At 37.2% G+C, this 6322-nt stretch overlaps 1 pseudogene; it reads left to right on the plus strand.

Moving 5' to 3' along the window:
- The first annotated feature begins 3238 nt into the window (after positions 1-3238).
- Positions 3239-6005, plus strand: LOC133735852 (peptide chain release factor PrfB3, chloroplastic-like; annotated as a pseudogene).
- Positions 6006-6322: the final 317 nt, after the last annotated feature.

Below are 6322 nucleotides of genomic sequence, written 5' to 3' on the forward strand. Positions count from 1 at the left end.
ACAATAACTTCATTCGGAAAATATAGCATAACAGTTGAAGGTTCAACAAGCCTAGTCTAGTAGGTAAATATTCCCCTATCCAATCAAAACTAACTGAGAATTTTTCTAGCAGGCACATCTGTACCGCCTCCCATCCAACCAAAGCTGCCCAAATATTATACCGTAGCCCTCAGAACTGGGAAAGGAAACAAAACCCTGACAATAACTACTGTAACCCTAAACTAAATTGGAAAACCACTTGGATGCTCCTGCATCAGAATAAGAATGACAGAAGTATTAACTAGCATTGTTATAAAACAACAAAAAATAAAATAAAATAAGAAAAGCCTAAACATTTCCGATTAATCTCCATTACATATCAAATAAGTTATCATACTGTCTTGTACAAATTTACAGGATGACTAGTTTATACATGCTTTCATTGTATTTATCTTTGGTGTCAATCTGATTTGGTCACCCAGTCGTCTTTGTTTGGGTTTTGGATAGTGAATGAGACAATCTTGTACAACAACAAATTGGGAGTTGATGACAAGAAAAATAATTTTTTGCTTTCGATCCTGTTATTTTGCAGGATTAATTTTCATTGCATTACTAGGATCTTACTTAAACAAATCTACTAACAACAAGAAGGATCAATTTCAAATTTCGTTTTTGGCTACTTGCAAGTGAACAGTAGTACAACTTCTTAAACTTAATAAATTGAAGGAAAAAATGCATGCATACTCCATTCATAGAAACCCAATTAACCTAGTTGATTACCATATACCAGTTCAATCCGATGTCTTTCCAGTTTCAATTAAAGACCAGCCTCAGTAACCGTCCTCTACTAGGTAAAAATTGTGATAGCAATATCAGATATCTTACATCTAGATATGAAAAATATTTGTAATTATAACAAGGACTTACCGGCCAAGATGATGGGAGATAGGATGAGATAATTCTTCAGATTTGCTAACCGAAGATCTTACAGCATGTCCTCAACGCCTTCATCATCTTCGCCTACACCATCGGTATTGTATGGCTTCTACAAAGGCTAAGCCTTCGTCAGCTCCTCCATATTGATTTCAGTGACCGCGACCTTCACGCTTGAATCTTGATCTGGGCTCTGCAAAGGCTGGATGAAACATAGGGCTCTGTTGGTGTTGGATTTGTGATAAGTGATGGCTTATCCAATACGAGTCACTTAAGCATGAAACTCCTTGCTGTACCAAAATCAGAAATTTTGGTTCATATTTTCATTTAATAGTATGTTACTAGATTTGAGATCTCTATGAATGACTTTCCATTATATTGGAATGCTTCTCCCAATCTAGTAGCATGCATCTGGTTGAATCTGGCCAGTGTATACCGAGTTTGTGCAAAAAGAAAAGGCTATGTTTCACAACTACAAATCAGAATTAACATGAAGCAATTGTCAATAGTATAATAAAATTACTCTTGTAAAATGAACATATATTTTCAAATAGAATTGTATATGATGCAAGAGATTCATGAGTAGTGAACAGATTCTTTTCCGAAATTAGGGCATGACATAAGCAATTCATATGCCTACAGTAAGATTATAATAAGCAGAGTGAATAGAATCAATAGCACACACGCTTTGATCATATATTACAGTATTTATACAGAGAGTTTGAGTCCTATATAAACTAAATCTTATCATGCTTGATACTTAAGCAATAGATACAGAAAGATACAGAACGTGGATAGCAAGTATAATTATTAAGAACATTTAGGAATATATGCAGACGTGGTTCTTTCCTTATTGTGCTCATTACACCCCCACAAGTGAAGTGGCCTAGGAAGGACATGAAGGTGATGAAGCTTGGAAACTAAGAATGTGAAGCGAGAGGGAAGAAGCCCTTTGGTAAAACTATCAGCTGTTTGATCATGCCCACTTGAAGCTCATGTCGAACCACCTTCTCGGGAACATAATGAAAATCAACTTCAACATGACGAGTGCGAGCATGAAACACCGGGTTAGAAGCAAGAGAAATGGCACTGATGTTATCACACTAGTACAAAAATTGAATTAGACGACACCTCTCAGACGACACATTACAGTTTTCTGTCGTCTGATTGATTTTTATTTTTTTGTACGTCATTTTTATAAAACCTGTCGTCTGATATGGAATTATAAACTAGTTCACAAGACGTTTAAGGATAAAACTGTTGTGTGACCCTAAAAAAATTGAGCGGCAAGTTTCCCACCATGTCTGTGGTGCCAAACCTCACCTCAAACCCGAAATTTCCCCCCAACATGTATTAATCATACGACGAGAAACAATAAAACTGTGGTCTGATTAACATGTTTGACATAAAGGAAGGAGATTTCCCACCATCAGTTTTCTCTAACTCCCCAACGAGGGAAGTCAAATTGATAGGAGACAAATTTCAAATTTAAAACTCATGTACTCAGACCACATTGTTATAAAATTCGGTTGTGTGAGTCTTCATAGAGCTTGTCAAAATTCATAGCGCAGGGCTTGACACCCTACACTTCAGCAAAAAAAAAAAAAAAAAATAAAATAAAATAAAATAACAACAGACCCTCACTCCTCACTCTTGACAGCGCTCCACTCTCACTTGACACAAACCCGAAACCTTTTCTCTCTTCTTCGACAAAGCTCTCGATCTCTCTCAATCTCTCTCTCTCCTCGACAAACCCCTACCTCTCCCCTCTATAGACCCTATCTCTTCTTTGACAAACCCCAACCAAAGCGCTCTCTCTCTTCGACAAAACCCGACCAAAATCTAATGGGTAATTCAAGCTCTACTCCGACCGGGCTCAGGCCAACATCAAATCCAAAAATCTCACAGGTAACAACCCCCCTCTCTCTTGCAATTTCCGATGCCCGGTCTTCCTCATCTTCTTCTTTCATTTCTGAGACCTAAAATTGCGTTTATTGTGTGAACTGATTGATTTGGGGTTTTCTGGTTCAGAGGCAGTAGAAAACCTAATGGGTAACCTCTAGGGTTCTTCAGATCTTTCGACAGTGGTGTGTTGCATTTGGCGGAATCGAAATTTAGCTATGGGTAACTGAGATTTGAATTCGAACATTCGAGCTGTGGATTGGGGATTGAAGGAAAAATGTCAAAATGGGGCTAAGAAGGTAACTAAGAAGGTTTCTGGGTAAGTGGGTATTAAGGCGTTGCAGTCAATCTATTTCTGTTTGCTTGATAAATTGATATGGTTAGGTTATGAGGAAATTAGATAGTTGTTTCTCAGCTTGTTTACATGAGAGGAGTTGGGAGGTCAACTGGGAAGGCTTCTCTTACTGGGTTTGCAGAAATCAAGGATGTGATTGCTGTCTGCAAATTGGTCTCTAAGAATTTGTCTGCTAATAGAATTTGTCTTGTGGGTTCTTCTGCAGGTATGGTATTCTTGTATATTTATATTTTGTATATGTGGATAGTGATTAGATTTCGTGTTTAGTTCGTTTGGTGGATCAAATGTGTTTATGGTTGAGAATTGTATAGACAATTTGTATGTGCTGCTGCATTTTTGTTGGATCAAGTGTGTGGTGAAAAAAAGGACAGTTTTTTATACGGGTAGATGTTGGATTTGCTTGTTTAATTGGTTTAGGTGGTTGATTTTGTGGATCTGGGTAGATTATGTTCAGCAACAATGATCAGTATTGGCTTGTGGTAGTTACTAGATTAATTATTTCAATGGTGCAGATGGACAAGTTGAGTTTGAGTTGGTAGAAGTGATCTCACTCTTCTTTGCATAGAAGTTAGTGTGTGTGTGTGTGTGTGTGTTAGTATATTCTTTGGGTATGGAGGAAATCTGACTGCGAAGGTGTTCATGGTATTCTTTTTGTTTTACTTTTTTGCTCTGGCTTGTATAAAGTTGCTGAGAAGGTGTTCATGGTATTCAACGTGGAAACATTCCATGAGAAAGACCTAGCAGTCTATACACACTCACTGCGCCCATGACAATAATAGGTTCTACAAACAACTGGGTATGTTCTCTATCTCCTTCTCTCTATGTTTGTAGCTCTCTTGTTATGAATTGGGTGGACCTAACTCAAAATTAAGCAATTTTATGCTGAGATAAGGTTGTCTGTATCTCAAAATTCAACTTTGGAAATGGGTATGGCTTAAATGAGGACCCTAAAGCAGGTTGTTAGTTATTGGTTTTGTTTTAGCAAATTAAACAACTGACCATAATATAGTGATTTTCTCAAGTTTTAAGTTCTACTGTTAATGATTGCATGGAATTCAAAATGACAGTTTTGAGTTTGTTTAGGATTATTTTCATTGAAAAAGAAGATTGAAGATGCTGTTCTCTGAGCTGAGATGTTGGCCCCATTGGCATTGGAGCTTGAAGAAGAAAGACGGAATGAGCAAGAACAACTGATACGCGACTATGACCTCTCGGATGACACTGCTGACTCCAATGAGGTTCTTGCCAAATTGGCTGATAGTGTTAGAGTGGTTGATGCTCTCAGAGACTTGACATATAAGGTAACACATTATACTATTCTATCAATTGATTTTTCCACCTCACTTTTAAGTTCATTGAGTTGTCTGTATATGGAGGTCCGATCAATTTTAGCAGGGTGCATCATTAGGGATTACAAGTTTAAGCCCTCTGGCTGTGCCGGCAATAGCCATGAGTACCCATTATTTTACTAGTCAAGCGTGCTAGTTGCATATTAATTTGATCTCTCCACGAAAATGTTCAAGTATAAAAGTTGCTCAATCATATTTTTTCTTTCCTCATTTGAAGTTGAGGATTTGACATTCACAATTGCTTATTTCTGCAGGCTGAAGAAGCAAAACTTATTACAGTTAGCAGAGATAGATGCTATCAATTATGGGCTTTTTAGGCAAGCATATGATGCATCTCTGGATATGAGCAAGATTTGAATAAATATGAGATTTCCAATCTTCTTAAGGGACCATATGACATGGAGGGAGCATGTCTAATTATAAAAGCTGGTGGCACAGGCTACCCTGAGGTTAGATGATCTTCCATTTGTTTCCATACAAGAGAGAGATACTGCAAAGTCTCAAATTTGAATACTCTCTACGGTGCTCTATATGTGAAGTCCTTGTTTTTAACCCACTCTTCACAAAAATGTGCATAATCTAGTACTTTTTTATTTCATAAATGGAGAGGGATAGGATAAATTTTGATTCACCTAAAATCAGTCTAAGGTTTGTGTTGGAACTATAAACAAAATGCAAGCCAGCACTTTTTATATGATATTACCTCATGTCAGCCTAAGTCTATGAAACTATTGTTTTTCCACATTTTATCTTGACTTATTTATTTTTTAATGTCAAAAAAAGATTGTGGATGTGGTCAAGAGCTTGATGAAACTTCATGAATGCACATTCTCTCTCTCTCTCTCTCTCCTCCCCCTCCCTCCCTAAGCACATACACATTTTTATCTTCTGTGACTTGATTTTGTAAATTTTATAATTCAGGTTTGGGTAAAACAACTACCATGCATGTATACCAAATGGGCCAGAAAGCTAGGTTACAAAGGAAGGGCAGTAGAGATGCATTCTTCCACGAATGGTGGCTTGGTTTTGTGGATTGCAAAGACTTGGTTTTGTTTCTCCCCTATTTTGGTGTTAATCATGCATGCTTCTGTGTAGGAAGCTGTCAAGGGACAATTATGGTGCCTACGTGATCCCCAAGGGAAGCCACCAGGTGTAATGGGATGGTGGCCTTCAAGAGCTGTGATCAACATTTTTAAAATGGTAGACTTAGCAGCAGGAAAAGATGGCATTGCCAAGGTTGGGGGCCAGAGTGTATACATGCAATAAAGTAAGGCTTTGTTCCAATGAGGCCATGAGAGCGGCAGAGCTTGCAAAGCTAGACTCGCTAAATAAATTTCTGGATGTATATTGCTAGGAGAGTACCATTAGATCTACTCCTTTTGTAGATAAAAGATTACATTTGCACAATCCATTATGATTATGATGCTTGATGTGGATTATAACAATTTCTTTCATATATTACTGTTAATTTAGTATTTTTGATTCCACTTCTAGCATATATAATGCATTGAATCAATCTATTATAACAACAATAACCGCACAAAAAACTATCATATGTACACATATGCTATCATATGTACACATATGTTCACAACAATCATACAATAAAAATTGTCGTCTGAGATTAATACAGATCACGGATGCTATCAATGTTTTAGTTGTGTGAATAATAGTCACACAACGGTTATAAAAAAAACAAACGACTTCTGAATCACAATCACACAACGGGTTCTTAAGTTGCCCGTTGTCTGAGTAATGTTCACACAATAGTTATTGCTGTCAACATGGATGCCGAGTTCTTCAG

This window comes from Rosa rugosa, chromosome 3 (assembly GCF_958449725.1).
Source record: "Rosa rugosa chromosome 3, drRosRugo1.1, whole genome shotgun sequence".
NCBI lineage: Eukaryota > Viridiplantae > Streptophyta > Magnoliopsida > Rosales > Rosaceae > Rosa > Rosa rugosa.